This window comes from Meles meles, chromosome 3 (genome assembly GCF_922984935.1).
Source record: "Meles meles chromosome 3, mMelMel3.1 paternal haplotype, whole genome shotgun sequence".
Taxonomy (NCBI): domain Eukaryota; kingdom Metazoa; phylum Chordata; class Mammalia; order Carnivora; family Mustelidae; genus Meles; species Meles meles.
In genome coordinates, this window is record NC_060068.1 from 36,626,564 (window position 1) to 36,648,149 (window position 21,586).

At 41.9% G+C, this 21,586-nt stretch overlaps 1 protein-coding gene across 1 annotated transcript in view; it reads left to right on the forward strand.

Moving 5' to 3' along the window:
- The window catches only part of KCNN2 (potassium calcium-activated channel subfamily N member 2), a 486,321-nt gene that overhangs the window by 276,037 nt on the left and 188,698 nt on the right, over positions 1-21,586 (forward strand). The window lies entirely within an intron of this gene.

Sequence of the window (21,586 nt, forward strand, 5' to 3'; positions counted from 1 at the left end):
TGCAGGAACCAACCTCTCTTAAAGCTTCTGGTGCCTCTTCTCTAGCCTTTGCAGCATACTCTCTGAGATTTTTGGTGCGTGCATGTCACAGGGTCCTCACCTGGGTGGGGACAGCTTGAAAGTGGGGTTCATGTCTGACTCTGTCCTGGAGCATTGGTATCCCATGCAGGACTCCAGACAGTAAGTGTGCAGCAACATCAGTGCCTGAATAAGAAAGGCAGCAAGCAGCAGAGCCCGCACATTTTGTCCCGGTCTCACTTCCGAATTCTTATTGTGCTCCCCTTGTAAGATATTCTCAGACAGGGGCGCCTGGGTGGCTCAGTGGGTTAAGCTTCTGCCTTCGGCTCAGGTCATGATCTCAGGGTCCTGGAATTGAGCCCCACATCGGGCTCTCTGCTCAGCGGGGAGCCTGCTTCTCCCTCTCTCTCTGTCTGCCTCTCTGCCTACTTGTGATATCTGTCAAATAAATAAATAAAATCTTTAAAAAAGAAGTCCTGGGGCGCCTGGGTGGCTCAGTGGGTTAAAGCCTCTGCCTTCAGCTCAGGTCATGATCTCAGGGTCCTGAGATCGAGCCCCACATCGGACTCTCTGCTTAGCGGGGAGCCTGCTTCCTCCTCTCTCCCTCTCTGCCTGCCTCTCTGCCTACTTGTGATCTCTGTCTCTGTCAAAAAAAAAAAAATCTTAAAAAAAGAAGTCCTCCTTTTTGTCCTTTAGCAATGTGAACCGCCTGTGTTTGAACACTAACACAGGAGAGAAAGGGTTTCCTGGAGGGTGGGGGGGGGGGGGGGGGGAGAAGGGGGAGAAGGTAGAGGAAGGAGAAGGGGAGCCAGAGCAAGAGAGGAGGAACCACCCCAATACACAGAAACCACAGTGCTCTAGGGACTGCAGTCCAAATGACAAAGAAAAGACCCTTGCACAAACACAGGGCTGGCTTTCAGAAAGGCTGCTTTCCTTTCTGGAAGAACAGTCCAGCAGTGCCAAAGTCATCAGCCTCTTTTTTCTCCACTAAGAGCAAAAAGCTTGGGCGCCTGGGTGGCTCAGTGGGTTAAGCCTCTGCCTTTGGCTCGGGTCATGATCTCAGGGTCCTGGGATCGAGTCCCGCATTGGGCTCTCTGCTCCCCGGGGAGCCTGCTTCCCTTTCCCCCTCTGCCCGCCTCTCTGCCTACTTGTGATCTCTCTCTCTCTGTCAAATAAATAAATAAAATCTTTTAAAAATTAAATAAAAGCAAAAATCTTTAAAACACATTACAAACTAAAAGTGTCACTCGGCTCACAAACGTGGGCCAGCTCAACATTTGTGGAATATGGCGTTTTCTTAGAGACTCCATTTCTGGCGGGGACTATTCGGGATTTGCACTAAAAATAAAGTTCACTTTTTAAGGTTAGATGTTTTCAAGTGACAGTTGACTAAAATAGAGAAAACTGAAAAATTATGAGCAGAGAGGTATGACATAACGACGGCGACTGTATCAGATATTTCATGAATTAGGAGTTCTTGAAGGGTTGGCGCTATGATGAAGATGGGCAGATAAAATCCTAGTTCCCTGTTCGGCAAGGCAAAACGCCGTTGGAGGTAGAAGAGTTAGAGGCATGTATGAAGCAGACGTCTGTGTTCATCAGCTGCAGCCTGTGTCTAGTAAAATGCTCTGTTTTGTTTTTTTTTTTTTTTTTTTAAGCAAAACTCATTTCCCATTTCCTGTGCCAGGAAATGAGGTACAGCACGATCTACAGACCAATATATCTTAATGTGTGAGTTGCTCATCAATCAAAGTCTGTCTGCTTTTGCAGCCACTTGCCAGTTTCCTGCGTGTACGTGAGTCTGGAAACAGGGAAACTTGCTGGCTGGAGACTTTACTTTTCTATACATGTGAGCGAGGACTGGCTGAAAGAAAATTCTATTACCGTGACGCCTACGTGAACTTTAAGTGATCTTACGTCTCTGCATTGAGTGCTTTTTTTTTCTCGCTTCGGACGTTAGGCGGTGGCAAATTTCCTCTTAAAAAGAGAAGGATGCTGATTGTAAAATGATCGGACCCAGGCATATTTGTGGTGATTGAAGTAAGAGGTAAAAATGTAAATAAAATACGTTTCATTTACTGTCTCATTTGTGGTTGATGAAGATGCTCTTTGAATTCCCGGAAATTAAAGGCACTCTATTCAGCAATGATTTATAAAATAAGAATCTCCACAGTGTAATAACCGTGACCGCAGATGTGGAACCTATCCAGTGAGAGGCTGCTTTGGGGCCAGCGGCCCTTCTTCATTTATAGTTGGGTGAAAATTAAAATTTTCCTTTGGAAAAGTTTATTTTCACGGTCTTCAGCAGGCTCCCTCTCTCCTGGAAAATGATTCTGACGTCATCTCTATCCACTTTGTGCCCTGCGCTGATGGAAAGATTTTTTTTTCCCCCTCTACTTTGCTTAGTTTTATTAAGATTCAGGGAGTCAGGGGCACCTGGGTGGGTCAGTGGGTTAAGCATCTGCGTTTGGCTCTGGTCATGATCTGGGGTTCTGGGATTTAGCCCCACATTGGGCTCCTTACTCAGTGGGGGAGTCTGCTTCTCCCTCTGCCTGCAGCTCTCCCTGCTTGTGCTCTCTCTCTGACAAATAAACAAATAAATCTTTAAAAACAAACAAACAAAAAGATTCAGGGAGTCAAGCATGCAAAATACCCTAGCCCAGGGTCAGATATTTACTAGGTGCTCACTTTATTACTGTTGTAACTAATGAAGCATTTGTGCGTGGATTAGGAATGTACATTTCATTTCATGTCCCATACACTTGACTTAGACTTCCAATTTCTTGCTCTGCTACTTGTTAGGTGGATACATTGACATTGGGCCAGATTCCAGTTTCTCTGACTGTCACTTCCTCATCTACCAGTGGGGAAGTTCATACTATTTCACAAGGAATAGTGAGATCTGATAAGACGATGGATGCAAACACGTTACGGGTTCGGTCCAGGGCAGTACACAGGGAGTAGCTCTTGGAATGGAGAGGAAGAAAAATCTGAACCTTACAGTGAATTATTTCCCTATTTCATCTATTCCTGTTTGTATCTGTGAGTCAGTAGAGACTGTAGAGAGTCTACATCCACTGTAGAGAGTGGATGGAACAAAGGCAAAGGAGGATCTTAGGAGCCTGAGGGGCAGATAGAAGTATCTGAGAAGTCTCCAGGACTTTCTCAGCACCCTGGTGAGCTGGACCATTGAAATGCTAATTCATAGGAGTGGGGGCTACCCCAGCTCTCTCTCTGCTTCTTGGCACCAGTTTCTGGCATGATCTCTTCTCTTCCTGCTGCTGGCTCTTTGAACAGACTGTCCAGGCATTTTAAGGTTGGCAACCAGTGCAATGAATTGCTTCTTCTTAAAATAACTCAAATCATTGGATTTGGCTTGCCACTAAGACTTTTCCCCCTTGATTCATTCTGTAGCAATAGAAGAAGAAAATGCGAATATCCCCATGGACTCAGCCTCGTTCCATCTTCTGTTCAGGACAAACCCCCATATGGTCAAGAACACAAGCATTGCCCTTTTCCAGAAGAGCTAACCCGGCTCAAAATTCTTAGCACTAATGCCTAACTCCTTCTAAGGATTGAATGGAACCCCTGGAAAAATTTATACTGGCGGAGGTATGTAAGCTATCCTGATGTAAATTCCTGTAGGGGTTAAGCCCTAATGATTGAGGAAGATATAAAATGGAAAAATCAACTATAACTGGAGAGGATTGTACTTGACATAATTTCCTAGCAACCTCCAGTTTTCAAGGCAGTGTTTATTTTATGTGGTGCTTTTCGAAGTGATGCCTTTGTTATTGTTATGGAACATGGCTAATTTTCTCAGTAACATATGCAGCTTGAGGAAAATCTGTGATAAGACTGAAAACCCCAAATTGTCAGTAATTGCAAAGTGCCTGGTTAATTACATTTTGAGCTGGAAACATGCTTTTTCAGATTTGCTGTACCACTCTTATATTTATAAGTTCCCCTACCTCTCTGAAATTTTATTTTGATCTTTGTAGAAAAGATAATAGCATGAGTTGTTATTAAGATTGAGTTTTCTTGGTTTTTAGTTTTTGGTTAGTTGGCTCCCGCATACATTCCTCCTGACATAGCTCCATCATTTGAACTTTTTTTTTTTTAATTATTTTTTTTTATTTGTTTATTTATAGCATAACAGTGTTCATTGTTTTGGCATCACACCCAGTGCTCCATGCAGTACGTGCCCTCCCTATTACCCACCACCTGGTTCCTCAACCTCCCACCCCCCCCACCCCCCTGCGGCCCCTTCATAACCCTCTGGTTGTTTTTCAGAGTCCATAGTCTCTCATGGTTCATCTCCCCTTCCAGTTTCCCTCAACTCCCTCTCCTCTCCATCTCCCCATGTCCTCCATGTTATTTGTTATGCTCCACAAATAAGTGAGACCATATGATACTTGACTCTCTCTGCTTGACTTATTTCGCTCAGCATAATTTCTTCCAGTCCCGTCCATGTTGCTACAAAAGTTGGGTATTCGTCCTTTCTGATGGAGGCATAATACTCCATTGTGTATATGGACCACATCTTCCTTATCCATTCATCCGTTGAAGGGCATCTTGGTTCTTTCCACAGTTTGGCGACCGTAGCCATTGCTACAATAAACATTGGGGTACAAATGGCCCTTCTTTTCACTACATCTGTATCTTTGGGGTAAATACCCAGCAGTGCAATTGCAGGGTCATAGGGAAGCTCTATTTTTAATTTCTTCAGGAATCTCCACACTGTTCTCCAAAGTGGCTGCACTAACTTGCATTCCCACCAACAGTGTAAGAGGGTTCCCCTTTCTCCACATCCTCTCCAACACACGTTGTTTTCTGTCTTGCTAATTTTGGCCATTCTAACTGGTGTTAGGTGGTATCTCAATGTTGTTTTAATTTGAATCTCCCTGATGGCTAGTGATGATGAACATTTTTTCATGTGTCTGATAGCCATTTGTATGTCTTCATTGGAGAAGTGTCTGTTCATATCTTCTGCCCATTTTTTGATATGATTATCTGTTTTGTGTGTGTTGAGTTTGAGAAGTTCTTTATAGATCCTGGATATCAACCTTTTGTCTGTACTGTCATTTGCAAATATCTTCTCCCATTCCGTGGGTTGCCTCTTTGTTTTGTTGACTGTTTCCTTTGCTATGCAGAAGCTTTTGATCTTGATGAAGTCCCAAAAGTTCATTTTTGCTTTTGTTTCCTTGGCCTTTGGAGACATATCTTGAAAGAAGTTGCTGTGGCTGATATCGAAGAGGTTACTGCCTATGTTCTCCTCTAGGATTCTGATAGATTCCTGTCTCACGTTGAGGTCTTTTATCCATTTCGAGTTTATCTTTGTGTACGGTGTAAGAGAATGGTCGAGTTTCATTCTTCTACATATCGCTGTCCAGTTTTCCCAGCACCATTTATTGAAGAGACTGTCTTTTTCCATTGAATATTTTTTCCTGTTTTGTCGAAGATTATTTGACCATAGAGTTGAGGGTCCATATCTGGGCTCTCCACTCTGTTCCACTGGTCTATGTGTCTGTTTTTATGCCAGTACCACGCTGTCTTGGTGATCACAGCTTTGTAGTAAAGCTTGAAATCGGGTAACGTGATGCCGCCAGTTTTGTTTTTGTTTTTCAACATTTCCTTAGCAATTCGGGGTCTCTTCTGGCTCCATACAAATTTTAGGATTATTTGCTCCAGCTCTTTGAAAAATATCGGTGGAATTTTGATCGGAATGGCATTAAAAGTATAGATTGCTCTAGGCAGTATAGACATTTTAACAATGTTTATTCTTCCAATCCAAGAGCATGGAACAGTCTTCCATCTTTTTGTGTCTTCTTCAATTTCTTTCATGAGTGTTCTGTAGTTCCTCGAGTACAGGTCTTTTACTTCTTTGGTTAGGTTTATGCCCAGGTATCTTATGGTTCTTGGTGCTATAGTAAATGGAATCGATTCTCTAATTTCCCTTTCTGTATTTTCATTGTTGGTGTATAAGAAAGCCACTGATTTCTGTACATTGACTTTGTATCCTGCCACTTTACTGAATTGCTGTATGAGTTCTAGTAGTTTGGGGGTGGAGTCTTTGGGGTTTTCCATATAAAGAATCATGTCATCTGCGAAGAGAAAGAGTTTGACTTCTTCCTTGCCAATTTGGATACCTTTTATTTCTCTTTGTTGTCTGATTGCCGTTGCTAGAACTTCTAATACTATGTTGAACAAGAGTGGTGAGAGTGGGCATCCTTGTGTTCCTGATCTCAACGGGAAGGCTGCAAGCTTTTTCCCATTGAAGATGATATTTGCTGTGGGTCTTTCATAGATAGATTTTATAAAGTTCAGGAATGTTCCCTCTATCCCTATACTTTGAAGCGTTTTCATCAGGAATGGATGCTGGATTTTGTCAAATGCTTATTCTGCATCAATTGAGAGGACCATGTGGTTCTTCTCTCTTCTCTTATTGATGTGTTCTATCACACTGATTGATTTGCGAATGTTGAACCAACCTTCCAACCCAGGGATGAATCCCACCTGGTCATGGTGGATAATCTTTTGAATGTGCTGCTGGATCCTGTTTGCTAGGATCTTGTTGAGAATCTTTGCATCCATATTCATCAGTGATATTGGTCTGAAATTCTCCTTTTTGGTAGGGTCTTTGCCTGGTTTGGGGATCAGGGTAATGCTGGCTTCATAAAAAGAGTCTGGAAGTTTTCCTTCTGCTTCAATTTTTTGGAACAGCTTCAGGAGAATTGGTGTTATTTCTTCTTTGAAAGTTTGGTAGAATTCCCCAGGGAATCCGTCAGGTCCTGGGCTCTTGTTTTTTGGGAGGTTTTTGATCACTGCTTCAATCTCATTACTAGATATCGGTCTATTCAGGTTGTCAATTTCTTCCTGGTTCAATTTTGGGAGTTTGTAGCTTTCCAGGAATGCATCCATTTCATCTAGGTTGCTTAGCTTATTGGCATATAACTGTTGGTAATAATTTCTGATGATTGTTTCTATTTCCTTGGTGTTCGTTGTGATCTCTCCCTTTTCATTCATAATTTTATTAATTTGGGCTTTCTCTCTTTTCTTTTGGATTAGTGTGGCCAATGGTTTATCGATCTTATTGATTCTTTCAAAAAACCAGCTTCTAGTTTCATTGATACGTTCTACTGTATCTCTCGTTTCTACCTCATTGATCTCTGCTCTAATCTTGATTATTTCCCTTCTTGCATGTGGAGTTGGTTTGATTTGTTGTTGATTCTCCAGTTCTTTAAGGTGTAGAGACAGCTGGTGTATTCTGGATTTTTCAATGTTTTTGAGGGAGGCTTGGATGGCTATGTATTTCCCCCTTAGAACCGCCTTTGCTGTATCCCATAGGTTTTGGACCGAGGTGTCTTCATTCTCATTGGTTTCCATGAATTGTTTAAGTTTGTCTTTGATCTCCTGGTTGATCCAAGCGTTCTTAAGCAAGGTGGTCTTTAGCTCCCAGGTGTTTGAGTTCCTTCTGAACTTTTCCTTGTGATTGAGCTCCAGTTTCAAAGCATTGTGATCGGAGAATATGCAGGGAATAATGTCAGTCTTTTGGTATCAGTTGAGTCCTGCTTTGTGACCCAGTATGTGGTCTATTCTGGAGAAGGTTCCATGTGCACTTGAGAAGAATGAATATTCTGTTGTTTTAGGGTGGAATGTTCTGTATACGTCGATGAGGTCCATCTGGTCCAATGTTTCATTCAATGCTCTTATTTCTTTATTAATTTTCTGCTTCAATGATCTGTCTATTTCTGAGAGAGGCGTATTAAGATCTCCTACTATTATTGTATTCGTATCAATATGACTCTTTATCTTGATTAATAGTTTTCTTATGTACTTGGGTGCTCCCATATTGGGGGCATAGATATTCACAATTGTTAGATCGTCTTGGCGGATAGTCCCTTTAAGAATTATGTAGTGTCCTTCTGTATCTCTGACTACAGTCTTTAGTTTAAAATCTAATTTATCTGATATGAGAATCGCTACTCCGGCCTTCTTTTGAGGCCCATTGGCATGAAAGATGCTTCTCCATCCCTTCACTTTCAGTCTGGGTGTATCCTTAGGTTCAAAATGGCTTTCTTGTAGACAACATATGGATGGGTCCTGTCGTTTTATCCAATCTGCAACCCTGTGTCATTTTATGGGCGCATTTAGGCCATTCACATTGAGAGTGATTATTGAGAGATAGGTTTTTATTGACATCGTGTTGCCTTTGAAGTCTTTCTGTCTATAGATTGTTTCTATATTTCTGTTCAATGATATTCTTAGGATTTTTTCTCTCTTTTAGGACCCCCCTTAATATTTCCTGCAGTGTCGGCTTGGTGGTTGCATAGTCTTTTAAGCCTTGCCGGTCTTGGAAACTCTTTATCTCTCCATCCATTTTAAATGTCAGTCTTGCTGGATAGAGTATTCTTGGTTGCATGTTCTTCTCATTTAGTACTCTGAATATATTTTGCCAGCCCTTCCTGGCTTTCCAGGTCTCTGTGGAAAGGCCTGACGTTATTCTAATGGGCTTTCCTCTGTATGTAAGAAGCTTCTTTGTCCTAGCTGCTTTTAAGAGGGTCTCTCTTGAAACAAAATTCCCCATTCTAACGATAAGGTGCCGTGAGGTCTTTCGAGAATCTAAAATCTTGGGAGGAAATCTTTCTGCCTCTAGTACATGAACGTTGTTTCCATTCGTGAGATTGGGAAAATTTTCATAGACAACTTCTTCCACTATATCTTCTAGACTTCTTTCTTTTTCTTCCCCTTCAGGGATTCCAATAATTCTGACGTTGGAACGTTTCATGGCATCGTTTATTTCCCTGATTCTGTTTTCGTGGCTTCTGAGCTGTTTGTTCCAGGCTTCCTCCTGATCCTTTCTCTCTATCTGTTTGTCCTCCAGGTCACTAATTCTATCTTCTGTCTCAGTTACCCTAGCTTTTAGAGAATTTAGATTGGATTGGAACTCATTGAGAGCATTTTGAACATCATCCCTGGTAGCTTTCAGTTCTGCCCTAACATTGTGAACATCATCCCTGGTGGCTTTCAGTTCTGCCCTAATCAATTCTGTTTGGTCATCCATGGCTTTCTCCAACCTAGCTATTGCCTGGATAATTGTTAGTCTGAATTCCTTTTCTAACATATTGTCTATGTCGATAGCCATTAGCTCTGTTGCAGAAGGCCCATCCTCTGTATTTTTCTTCTGTTGGGTATTCCTCCTCCTAGTCATTTTGGTAAGAGATGACTAAACAGGTGCAGATGGACTTATCGATTGTGGTACAGTCAATGTGCACCCTGGAATGCTTCTGTGCAATCAGGATTCCCCACCCAAATGAGAGAAAAACGAAAAGAAAAAGAAATAGAGAAGAAGAAAGAAAAAAAAGGGGGGAAAGAAAAAAGGAAAAAAAAAAGAGAGAGAGAGATAGGAAAAAAAGGGAAGATAAAAGAGAAGGCTCAGCCCAAATGGGCCACAAGGTAAGATTTGTGGAGTATACAAACAAAAACAGACAGACAAAAAGAGTGATAAAAGTATATGACAAGAGAAAAAAATATGTATATATAAGCAAAAAAAAAAAAAAAGGGAAGAACCTCATCAGAAAGAACCCCAAGTATAAGGTTTATATATTATCAGGACAAACACAAATTCACAGAAACACTGACAGAAGGAAAAATTGGGAGAATGGTTGTAGATTCTCCGTGTGGGTGAGGAAGGTTATTTTGATTCTTCCTGAAGGTATCTTGATGTTTTTGTTAAGGGACTCAACTTTCCTAAGTTACAGGGGGAATAGAAACTGGTTTGCCTATAGGGGTAGCATTGATTGGGGAAAGGGGATTACCTTGAAGTTTAACTCTATATGTATAGTAGAAAATAAAAATTAAAAAAGAATAAACTAGACTAAACTAAGTTAAAATTAAAAAAGAATTAAAAAAATAGAAAAACAAAAGAAAAACACGGGTGTATGTGTCAAAAAGTTCAGGTTAGAAGGTTATTAAAGAATTTGATGTACTGGACATCTCAGTGTGATGGTAAATAGGTTAAAAAATTATCTGTATGTATAAAAAAAAAAAAAGAACCAGAATATTGGTAAAGAGTTAAAAATAAAAGTTGTATTTATGAAGTAGTGGTGATTGTTCTCTTGTAGTCTTTTTTTTTTTTTTCTTCCTTCCTGGTTGGTTTTCTGGGGGAGGGGCCTGCCACATGGGTTTTCAGACAAAGATGTTCCCTGAGTTAGGTCCTCCCGCCCCCCTCAAGGGGGTGAACTCTGAGGAAACTGTTTTTTTCAGCCTTTTGTTCTCTGGGGGTTTTTATGTTCTTTCATCTGTTTTCTCTCGCCTTGCCAGCTTTTGATGGTTTTTGGAGTTTTAGAGGAGATCAAACTGCACCCCGACCTCCCTCTCAGAGAGAAGCCGCAGAATGCTCTGAGAGCTGCTGGCAGAGTCGGTTCTGAGTCACTGTCCCTGGGGATGCAGGAGCTCCTCATTGTACCCAAAACCAGGGCAGCGGTGGCTGTCTAGGCAGCTCCAGACCGCCAGAGAGGTTCCGAGCAGAGATCGCGCACTGAGATTTTCCCGCTGTCCCAGGCTGGGAATGTCTGGTTTTTCTGGCTGCCAGAGCTCCAGGCTAGCGCCTATGAGCACCTATCCCAAGGGAGGGTGTGGGACGCGCGTGTTTCAGGATTGCCGTCTGGCCAGGCTCCCAGCCCCTCACGGGAGCCAGACCCCACTCGTTCTCGGGCGCGCTGACGTGTCAGGTGCACTGGCGGCTCAGGGATGGAGACCTGATTTCTCTGCCGCACTCTCTCTGGCTCCGCGCCAGGGGAGGCTGTCCTGGGTCTGGGGACTTAGGTCCCTGACCCTAACTGCCCAGGTTCCCACTATGGTACCCCGTGATCCTTTGCTGTTTGTTTTTTGAGTGCTTTCAACCAGACTCCAAGTTAATGCTGGTCCCCAGACGCAGAGCACTCTCGTGTTGGGGTGTTGCTTTCTGATCGGTCACCTCTGGTGGCTCCCTCCCCCTTTTGTTTATCTTCTGATATCAGTTGGACATTCCCAGTCTGCTTTACCTGCCACTGGCGTCTTCTGCTCCTGTAGAGATCCAGACGTGTATAATTCTGATCTCAGGCTGATTTCATGGGTGGTCGGAGTTCTTTGGTAGGTAATCAGCTCACTTTAGGGTACAGGTTGAAATGGTGCCTCCTCCTACTTCCCCGCCATCTTGACTCCCCCCCCATCATTTGAACTTTTACTCTGAAATACAAGAGAATTTTCACTTTCCTTCTGCTGGGACACTGAACGTTGTCCATGCCTTCAAATTAAAGTAGATCTTCTCGTTCACAAGGGAATTTTCCCAAGGCCTTCAAGGATCCTCAGCTGATTAATTTCAAGGACCATTTCATTTCCCCTCTCCACAAAATAACTGAAGATTTTAATGAAACTTTTCAAACCCTTAACAGTTTTAGGTATATGAGCTCAAGTCATTTGTACGTGTATAGCTGTTAATAAGCCCAACACTTTACTACCTGATACTTTTTTGCGGGTAACCTAAATTAGCCAAAACTGCTGCAGTGATGATAAGATGTTCCGACGTGTGGCCAAAGACCAAGGTGAAGAAGAAATGGATTGCACTGCGTGAGAAGTGGCCCTAAGGTGTGGGGCAGATCTGTAAGGCATCAGAGGGGATGGTCTGCCCTCAGATTTTTTTTAGACTCCACAAATTCTTCCCTCTTGGATATGCTCATTTGCAAAAGGCACTTCTCTTTAATCTATGTGCATTTCCTGTCTTTATCTTTGAAGACATGTTTTTGCAGTCAGGCGGCCCTCCCTGTTGATTTCACACCGTGGAACGTTGATGGAAACGCTTCCTAAAATTTATACATGGAAAAGGTCATTCCGGTGATTTTACTAGTCCCATCATAGAAATATTTGTACAGGGCTTTGGCATCTGCCAGTATCACTAGTCAGTTAAAGGGCTTACTTTTTTTTCTTTTTTTATCATCACCAGATAACTACATACTTAATTTTGATGACTATTTTTTTTCTCACTTGATAAATGGCTGTTGTGCATCGTGTACGCACTTACTGAAATTGTTTTGTGGATCATTTTTCTGTTTCTACGGTATTCATGGAGTTGTCCCTGATGCGTAGATTAGAGCCCCCCTCTGATGCAATTTTTAATATGAATAATCTTTCTTTTAAGGGCAGTTTTACATTTACAGAAAAATTGAGCAGAATGCAGAAAGTACAAAGTTCCTTTGTACGCTCCCCCGCCTGCAAGAAATTAGTCATTTCTTATTAATGTCATGCATTGGAGTGGGACATTTGTTAGAATTGATGAGCCAGTTTTGATACATTGTTATTATTAACTACATTATTATTATTATTATTATTAACTAAAGTCCAGGGTTTACATTAGTGTTCTTTTGGGGTTGTCCACTTCTATGGCGTATACCCACCATTACAGTATCATAGAGAATATTTTCACTGCTGGAAAAATGTTCTGGGCTCTGCCTATTATCCCTTTCCCCTCCGACTCCCTCTCCCCCAGCAGCTCCTGGCAGCCATTGACTGTCTTACCATCTCTAACGCAGTGTTGCCTTTGCTAATATGACTGTTTTCCCTTAAAAAAAGAAAAAAAAATTTGGGTTGAGAACTCTGCCTTGGGGGGTCAGATGGTGGCTCAGCTGGTGAAGCGTCTGCCTCCAGCTCAGGTCATGATCCCAGAGTTCTGGGATTGAGTCCTGCATGGGGCTCCCTGCTCAGCAAGGAGTCTGCTTCTCCCTTTGCCCCTCCCCCTACTTGTGTACTCTCTCTTTCCGACAAATAAATAAAAACAATCTTTGCCCTCCCCCCAAAAAAAAGAACTCTGCCCTGGACTTACATTATTTCCCCTTCATTGTATCACTGGATTAGCAGATTTTCTTTTCAAGAAGAATATGAATTTTACCACCAGAAAGTTACTGCCAAGTTAGCGAAAATCTAGAACAAAAATAGCCAGCCTGAGGTGTAGGTTGGTAGAGACCCCCTGGGGCCCACTGGCGTGCTAAGGGACTCCCACTTGTGTATGAAGCTTTGAAGCAGATGAGTCAAATGTATTCCCTGACAAAATGATATATTGCTACATGGCATAGACCTTCTGGGGGCTCTTCAGAGCCCTCAAAACCATCAGGGTTAAATCCACAGGTGCAGAAGATAAACTGAAACCGTCAGGGTTGACTATACATTTGATTGCCATCCCGCGTTCCCACAGCATAGCTTGATTCACAGGCCACTAAGTCAGTGGAATTAGAAGGTAGCAGTGACCCCAGGCTAGGTATTTTAGGATGGGGGCCCACAGGAATCAGAATCCTCTCCTAAGTGTGTCTTTGCTCTCAAATGTCTGCAATACCCCATAAAGACATTAACACCTCCTGCTCTCCTGTTTCCTTATATCTTGGGCTGTGGGTCATGTTCCCATAAACTGTTCAACCCAGTGAAGCCAATTAATTCAAACAACACTCACTGGTTATAGGCACCTAATGAAATAATTCCAGAGGCTCCTGGGTGGCTCAGTCGGTTAAGTATCCAACTCTCTCTTTTTTTTTTAATTAACATGTTATTTGCTTCAGTGGTACAGGTCTGTGATTCATCAGTCTTACACAATTCAAAGCACTCACCATAGCACATACCCTCCCCAATGCCGTCACTCTGCCACCCTGTTCCTCCCTCCCCCATCCCCTCTAGCAACCCTCTGTTTGTTTCCTGAGATTAAGAGTCTCTTACGGTTTGTCTCCCTCTCTGGTTTCATCTTGTTTCATTTTCCCCTCCCTTCCCCTGTGAGACTCTGTCTTGTTTCTCAAATTCCTCAGATCAGAGAGATCATATGATAATTGAATTTCTCTGATCAACTTATTTTGCTCAGCATAGCATCCTCTAGTTCCATCCACATCGTTGCAAATGGCAAGATTTCATTTTTTAAAGATTTTTAAAAGATTTTTATTTATTTGTTTGACAGATCACAAGTAGGCAGAGAGACAGGCAGAGAGAGAGAGAGAGAGAGAGAGGAGGAAGCAGGCTCCCCGCTGAGCAGAGAGCCCGACATGGGGCTTGATTCCAGGACCCTGAGATCATGACCTGAGCTGAAGGCAAAAGCTTTAACCCACTGAGCCACCCAGGGACCCCATTTCCTTTTTGATGGCTGCATAGTATTCCATTGTGTGTGTATGTGTGTGTATATATATATACCATATCTTCTTTGTCCATTCACCTGTTGATGAACATCTAGGCTCTTTCCATAGTTTGGCTGCTGTAAGCGTCCAACTCTTGACTCAGCTTAGGTCATGATCTCAGGGTCGTGAGATTGAGGCCTGCATCAGGTTCCATGTTGGGTGTGGATCTTACTCAGAATTCTCTCCCATTCCCTCTCCCCCTTCCCCTACCCCTCTTTCTCAAAATACTACTAATAAAAATAATCCCACTTCTTTGAGTATCTGGTCAAATGCAGTCTAGCACTTTCTTTACAAAGCTGTCAAAGGACAAGTTTACCACATGCCATGCAACATAGTTAAATGGCTTTACGTCCTACCTCCCACAGAAGGGAGACTCTTCTTTTTTTTAACAACTCTCACTTCTGTGTTTAAAAAAAATGGGGCTGTTTTTACTAATTAAGATTCATACTCCTCTTTTTTATTGTTCTTTTCAGTACTTAGATGGTGGAAAATGAAATGTTTTGCTAGATCTTCATCTTTCACGAAATAAGCAGCATTGATTAAAAACAGACCACGATAGCTGTCAGCTCCCATTCCTGCAAATTCAGAGAATGATTCAGATTTCTTTATTTTATTGGATTTGGGCTGAGTATGTTAATGGTTGAAATGACATGTTTCTTGAAATCAAGTAACCCTGTTAACCCCCTTTGTGAGGTTATATCAAGAACGATGTAACAACAGAAACCTGTAAAGAATGCTTAGGAATTCTCTGGGTCCTTGAATAGCTTTTCTGCAGAGAGATTTTACTGGAACATTCCATTTGCAGAAGCAAAGGTTCTGTAAGATGCACAGATAAACAGAGTAGGGAAGCTGGCAGGGACCAGGTATTATCCTGAGGGTGGAATTTGAAGGAAGTCAAGAAAACCATCCAGCTTAGGTCTTCTATTTACCAAGGACCTCAAATAGAGAGGCTGTCTCCGAGTTTATGCGTACAGCGTTGAGAAACATTGACAGCCCTGAAAGATACTGAGCACACTTCTTACATATTCATCACTTTTGTAACCTATTGTTTTTAAAGATTTTGTTTATTTTTGAGAGAGCTTGTGCACAAGCATGGGGAGCGGCAGAGAGAGAGAGGGAGAGGTGGACACCCTGCTGAGTGTGGAACCTGACAGGGGGCTCAAGGGGCCCTGAGATCATGACCTCAGCCAAAGTCAACCACCTGGGTGCCCCACTTTTGTAACCTATTTTAGCATTTCTTCTTCTATCAAGAGCCCCCCCCCCACCCTGCCACCAGTGAAAGTGGCCAGGGGACCTTTTGACTGACAGGAGGTACGGTATGGTACCTATATTATTAGGTCTAGATTATTATAAATCCCTTTTTAGCAACAAACTTCTTTTTAATCCCATGACATTCTGTGCAGAATTGCAACATGTAAGACAGAGGCAGAACTGCTTTCTTGGAGTTGGAGGTCACCTGAGCCTCCTCCTGGCCCACACAGTGGCATCTAAGATACCTCTGGGGAACTCAGAACTTCAGAAAATAAGATTCGGAAATTATTAGACTGGTGTAACCCATCCCACATACAAATACCAAAATTTAGTCTTGGACAGGTTAGATTTCCTGTTCAAGATGATCCATCTGGCTGGGGTCGAGAGAGGAGTAGACCTCTGGGTACCCTGCTGAGTACTTTCCCCTGACAGGAATTGCTGAATGGAATTTTCCTTTGATCTGATGCTATTTGAGGTTCAGAAGTCCAGGGTCCTCAGGAATGATGGTGCATGCTAAGCTGTTAACATGAGCCCAGAAAGGAATTCATCTAGAAAACATACCACCACGAATCATGTTAAAAACATGAGTATAGGGACTCCTGGGAGACTCAGTCAGTTGAGTGTCTGCCTTTAGCTCAGGTCATGATCCCAGAGTCCTGGGATCGAGTCCCACATCGGGATCCCTGCTCAGCAAGGAGCTGCTTGTGCTCACCCACTCTCTCACTCTTGCTCTCTCTGACAAATAAATACATAAAATCTTAAAAAAAAAAAAAAGAATACAAAAAAATGTGTATAGATATGTCACATATATGACTTTTTAGCCCAGTCATTTAGAACCTGCTCCCATGAAATTGTAATATTAAGGCTCATATATATAATTTATAAATATGCATGTATTCACACATGAATGTCATGGTCCTATCTGAGGTCAGATGCACACATGCACAAAAGGAAGGCAAGGGAAGGATCAGGGCAGGGTGCTCTGTGAATCATTTCAGTCACTTTGTAAATGTTTATGGAATAAGTTCCAGAATCTGGGCTCAGGCTAAAGCCCACTGAGACCAGCAAATGCCTTCCAAAAGGGGCTTTTCAGAAGAGCAGCGTCCTTGCCTCTGCTTCCCAGATGGTTACGGGTTTCCTTCTGTTTTCTTTCGGGCACTTGGTTCATTCCTTGATCTCTCTTCCCAGTGACCCCCAGCTGACTCTTTGCTGCTACCAAAGCTTTCTGCTTCTGAGACATAGCTCATTGAGATCTTGTAGACATAAAAAGAAAATAGAAGGTTGTCTGGACTGCAGAAATTTGGAAACTTATTGATGTCATTTTTTTTTCCTGGAAGCCAGCTGCGAAATGTCTCCAATCCAGCTCCGAGGAATACACTCTTTTTGCAAAGCTTACATCACCTGGCCTTCAGGCTCCTACTGGGTATCATTTCTCCATTGACTTGCAGTGAAGCAACCCTCCTCCAAGGTGATTCGGTCTTTGGAAACTGCAGTCCCCTTACTCCAAAATCCCAAATGGCTCCTGACAATTCTGTTAATCATTTTTAAAGGTTGCCATAAGAGCTCAAAGGATCCATTCTGCCTTAAGTGGTAACTGTTGGGTACGAATCTATGTTGGCTTGAGATTAACTTGCCTCTGACTTTGATTCTTCCTGGGATTTTATTTTGGTATCTGACACCACTCGCTCCCCATTTTGGCTCTAGCCATGCTCTCTCTGAAGAGTCCTGTCCTTCCATGAGGTATGCGCTACTCTGAGTCTTAGAGGGAGCAGGATTTTGGAGATCAATCTCATGATGAATGCCATTCTTCACACGAGAATTAGTGGCTCTAGGAGATATAATGCCATACAGAGTCAGGAGACTGTTGGTGATATCAGTTGGTATGGGGTTGAAGTAATAAGGGAAGCGGCAAGAAGCAATTTCGTTGTCTGTGGACTTGGGGAATACCAATAGAAATGAAAGTGGCTTACACGTTAGCTGTTATATGCAATTCCATAGTAATGCCATATTGAACAAAATGGATGTGATGTGTTGCCAGGGGACTGCCCGCCATCATCATGGGTTGTGTGCCTGTCAGTCTTCACAGATGCTCACGTGTGAACATGAAATAGGTTGTGAGGCACTGAGGGGACAAGGGGACCACTTTCTGGGCATGCTTGTTTGTTTAGTCTCTTTTATTGCCTAGGAAGGATAAAGCTGTGTTTTGAGGAAAAGTCAACAGAGTTTAAAGACAGGCACTCTAAGTGCCCTGTCTACAGAGTTTATCTACAACTCATTCTGGAATATTTGAAGTCCATTGCCACTGCTTATTATCACCCATTATTTTTTCTTTGATGTTGTCTTGTAACATCTTTCTTTCCTGGTAAAATCTGAAGGATGGGCACTACTTATGTAGGTGATTGTAGAGTTTACATTTTGTTTAATGTATATATTTACAACTCCAGATCTGAAAGAGGCAAGTCTTCAAATAACTATAGTATGTATACTATTTAATCATACCTTTATGTCTAATTATATACTTAAAACAGTTATAATATAATGCTCTATTGTATGAGAGTATATAATTATATTGATAATTCCTATGTATAAATTATATAAATTACTATTCCACATTACTGTTCACTGCCTGACAGTCATTTTAATTATATTATTTCTGTGCTCTTAAATTTTCTCAGGATTCATTGACTAAATTTATATGCTGTGGTTATAAATTATAGTTGCATTGCAATTCTCTTCCTTCTTATCCCTTCCTCCATACTCCCTGCCATCTACTCTTTGGAAAGACTTATTTCCTATGGGAATGTGCTATGTCATTGTTTTGGTTGTGTTCCTTTATACCATTTTCATTGGGCAATTATAGTGTCAGAGCTGAATGAGACCTTGGAGAACCAGAACTTAACTGTAGGTAAACAGAGGCTCGAAGATATTAAGTGAGGCATCAGTCATGCCATCCTCCTTTTTTGTCATTCTACTCTTCTTCCTGATGTAGCCCTCCGCCCACCCCTGCCCATGTCCAGACCTTGGTGTATAAAATACTGGAGCTCTGGCTTGTGTTCAGAAATTCCCACTGCATCCCAATAGGGAACTTTCCCAGAATAAGGAAAATAAAGTCTATCAAAGAATGACCTTCACAAGCAAGACTATGTTCTGGGTGGGAAGGAATAGAGGTCTGCTGGTTTCTTTTGTGTCCATTCTCCTGTTGTGTTCTCCTTGGTGGGATGGGGCTTCAGCCCTTCTACATTGTGGCATCAGCCCTGAGCAGCCTTGCAGGCAGGTTTCCTACAGGGGCAAGGTGTTTCCTTGAAGAGCCCTGCCAAAGGCAGGAAATCAGACACTACACAAATGCACCTCCTCACAGTTCAGACCTAGTCCTTCTATCATCATTTGGCCATTTGCATGAACATAGTGGAAATTCATAGGAGAAATGAGCTCTCTCATATATAGTAATTTAGAATACAGGCTGAAAGCTCAGAGAGATAAAAGGGAGTCCCTTAATGCCCATAAATATACTTAAAGCTGAAGTGAATGGCTGGGTAGGAAGTCATTGTTTTATATGAAAATCTCTACTCTTCTGTCCTGATGATTTTATTCCTTTGTTCATGATAAATAAATCTTCATGCATTTAGGAAAAAAACTTGACTTATGTTGCATCCATGTTAAGCAAAATGTAGTATAACACAATTATTTCTTGCTCCTAAATCAAACTCTATAAAATATAATGTTTAGCAATGTTCTTCTCCATGTCCCATTATCATACTAACATACCACCATTTTTTCTTTTTTCTCTTTTCTCTTTTTAAGAAATTTAAACCAAAGAGACTTTGCACCATCCCATTTCTGTCTCATTCTGTGGTTTTTATGTGCTCATCATAAAATCTTCCTGTAGAAATTCTCCATCTCCCTCTTGGATATTAGTCAAAGGAAGGAATCAAGTGTCCCCTTTGACACAGAGCTTGGGGAAAAACGTCTCTCATTTCCAATCCAGCGTGTTTCTCTCCTTGAAGCTCATAGAAGTTATAGAGACAGTATTCCACAGTGATACCTCACTGTCTTCTTAAATGGAAGTTTCAACACAAGTAAAAGCAGATTCCCATTTTCCCTCTGCCTCTCCCAATATGACTGATTATTCCTTAAAGAGGAAAAGATTCAATGGTAAATCAACTGATGTATTAAATGGGCGAATTACCTCAGATGAGATCAGACAGGAGATTTATTTTCCCACACTTATTTTAAATACTCCCTGTCCTTCTTTGGTTCTCAGTGATATCTCAGGCAGCCCCCAGACCTTTTCTGGGTGTTTGAGATTATTCAATCAGTGAAGGTTATAATAAAACAAATCAAAATACCTCAGTACAATTTAAATACAAACTTAAAAAGCATTCATCCAATTCCATACTTCTCCTTCCTCACCAGATCTGGCCCAGATAGTGATTCCACAGCCAGGTTTGGGGAGTAGGGGAGGTGGGGTAGTGTCTGTTCCTCTCAGTGTTTGAAGCATCTCCTTCCTTACTCCTTCAAGAAGAGTCATCAGATGGGACATAAGGGAGCAGGGGTTTCCTTTTTGTTGTTGTTGAGCCAATGCTTTTTCAGTTCTGTTACCCCCCAAATATTCTTGATCATGGCAAGCATTGGAATGCTAGCTTTTCCATGAGGTTCACTATCGCAGACACCCTCTCTACAAGGTCCCCCACATTGCACAACAAATCTCTGGTGGAATGAAGTAGTCTCCAGTTGGACCCTTCACCATCTCCCCCAGCCCCTGCCCCAGCTGGTGCATCTCTGTGTTCCCCACATCTGGGCAGAGAGGTCCTTTCATGACACCTTGAGCTGAGTTGCCTCAATGAGCCTTGGTTTGATTGCTGGGAAACTCTGCTTTTCCAAACTATGGAAGCACAGTTTGCCCCAAGTATTGTCCTCTCATGCCATTTTATATTGAGGATCATTCCAAAAATGTTCCTACCTTCATCTTCTACAGATGAGGAGTCTTGTGTCCGTATGTGCTTCCAAACCCCAAGACCCCCGAACTCTGCCAAGAGCTTTTCTGGTAGCAGCATGGGACAGACCTCCTTGTTTCTACAGCTCAGGAACTGTGGTGCAGGGTGGTGATGATGAGACGGAAATCTCCTCTTCTGGAAAACAATGAGTTTTTTTTTAAACGAGTAGCTCTCTTGGCCTCCCCTCATTTGATGTGGTGGCAGAGAATCAAAATCCCAGGGAAGAAAGGGCAAATACCACAATGTTCTTCTCACCATGCAAAATCCTTCATGAAGTTTCCTCTCCTTAATGGATCTCTTGCCTTCTCTTATTTGAGCTCATTGGTGTGAGAGCCACCAGACATATTACAAGGGGTTGCAGACATATATCCAGCTTTTCTTTTCAGAATATGGTAGAATTTATTGCCCAATTTCCTCAGATAGAAGCTTTAAATGTAAACCTTTAATGAAATCCTAAGAGAACTGGAAGTCCCATTGTATACCCTGTTACAATAGAATATTGTAAATAACATGAAGACTTAATAGTTTGAATTTCCTGTTTCTTGGCTGTATTTCAAATGAGTTTGTAGAACCCGCTGTAGGAAGATTTACTTAACTGAGGATGGCAGAATGTTTGAAGGGACCTTAAAATTTTTCTAGTACATCCATTTCGCTTACCGGTCCACATAACTGGAATCCAGAGGTCTTTGGTAGCTTAATTGAAGACAAATACTGTGTTAGTAGGCTGATAATTTTAAGTCTTAAAATTCTTTTTAATGATCTTTCATTTAAAACCTGGGATTTTCTTAAAGTAATCTCTAAATTCTACTTGAAATCTGAATTTTCAGAACTTGATGGATATTGAACTCCCATGTAGGCATACCCACTTATTTTAAAAGGCTGATATCCAGGATCTATAAAGAACTTCTCAAACTCAACATACACAAAACAGATAATCATGTCAAAAAATGGGCAGAAGACATGAACAGACACTTCTCCAGTGAAGACATACAAATGGCTAACAGACACATGAAAAAAATGTTCATCATCACTAGGCATCAGGGAGATTCAAATCAAAATCACATTGAGTTACCACCTTACACCAGTTATAATGGACAAAATTAACAAGACAGTAAACAGTGTGTGTTGGAGAGGATG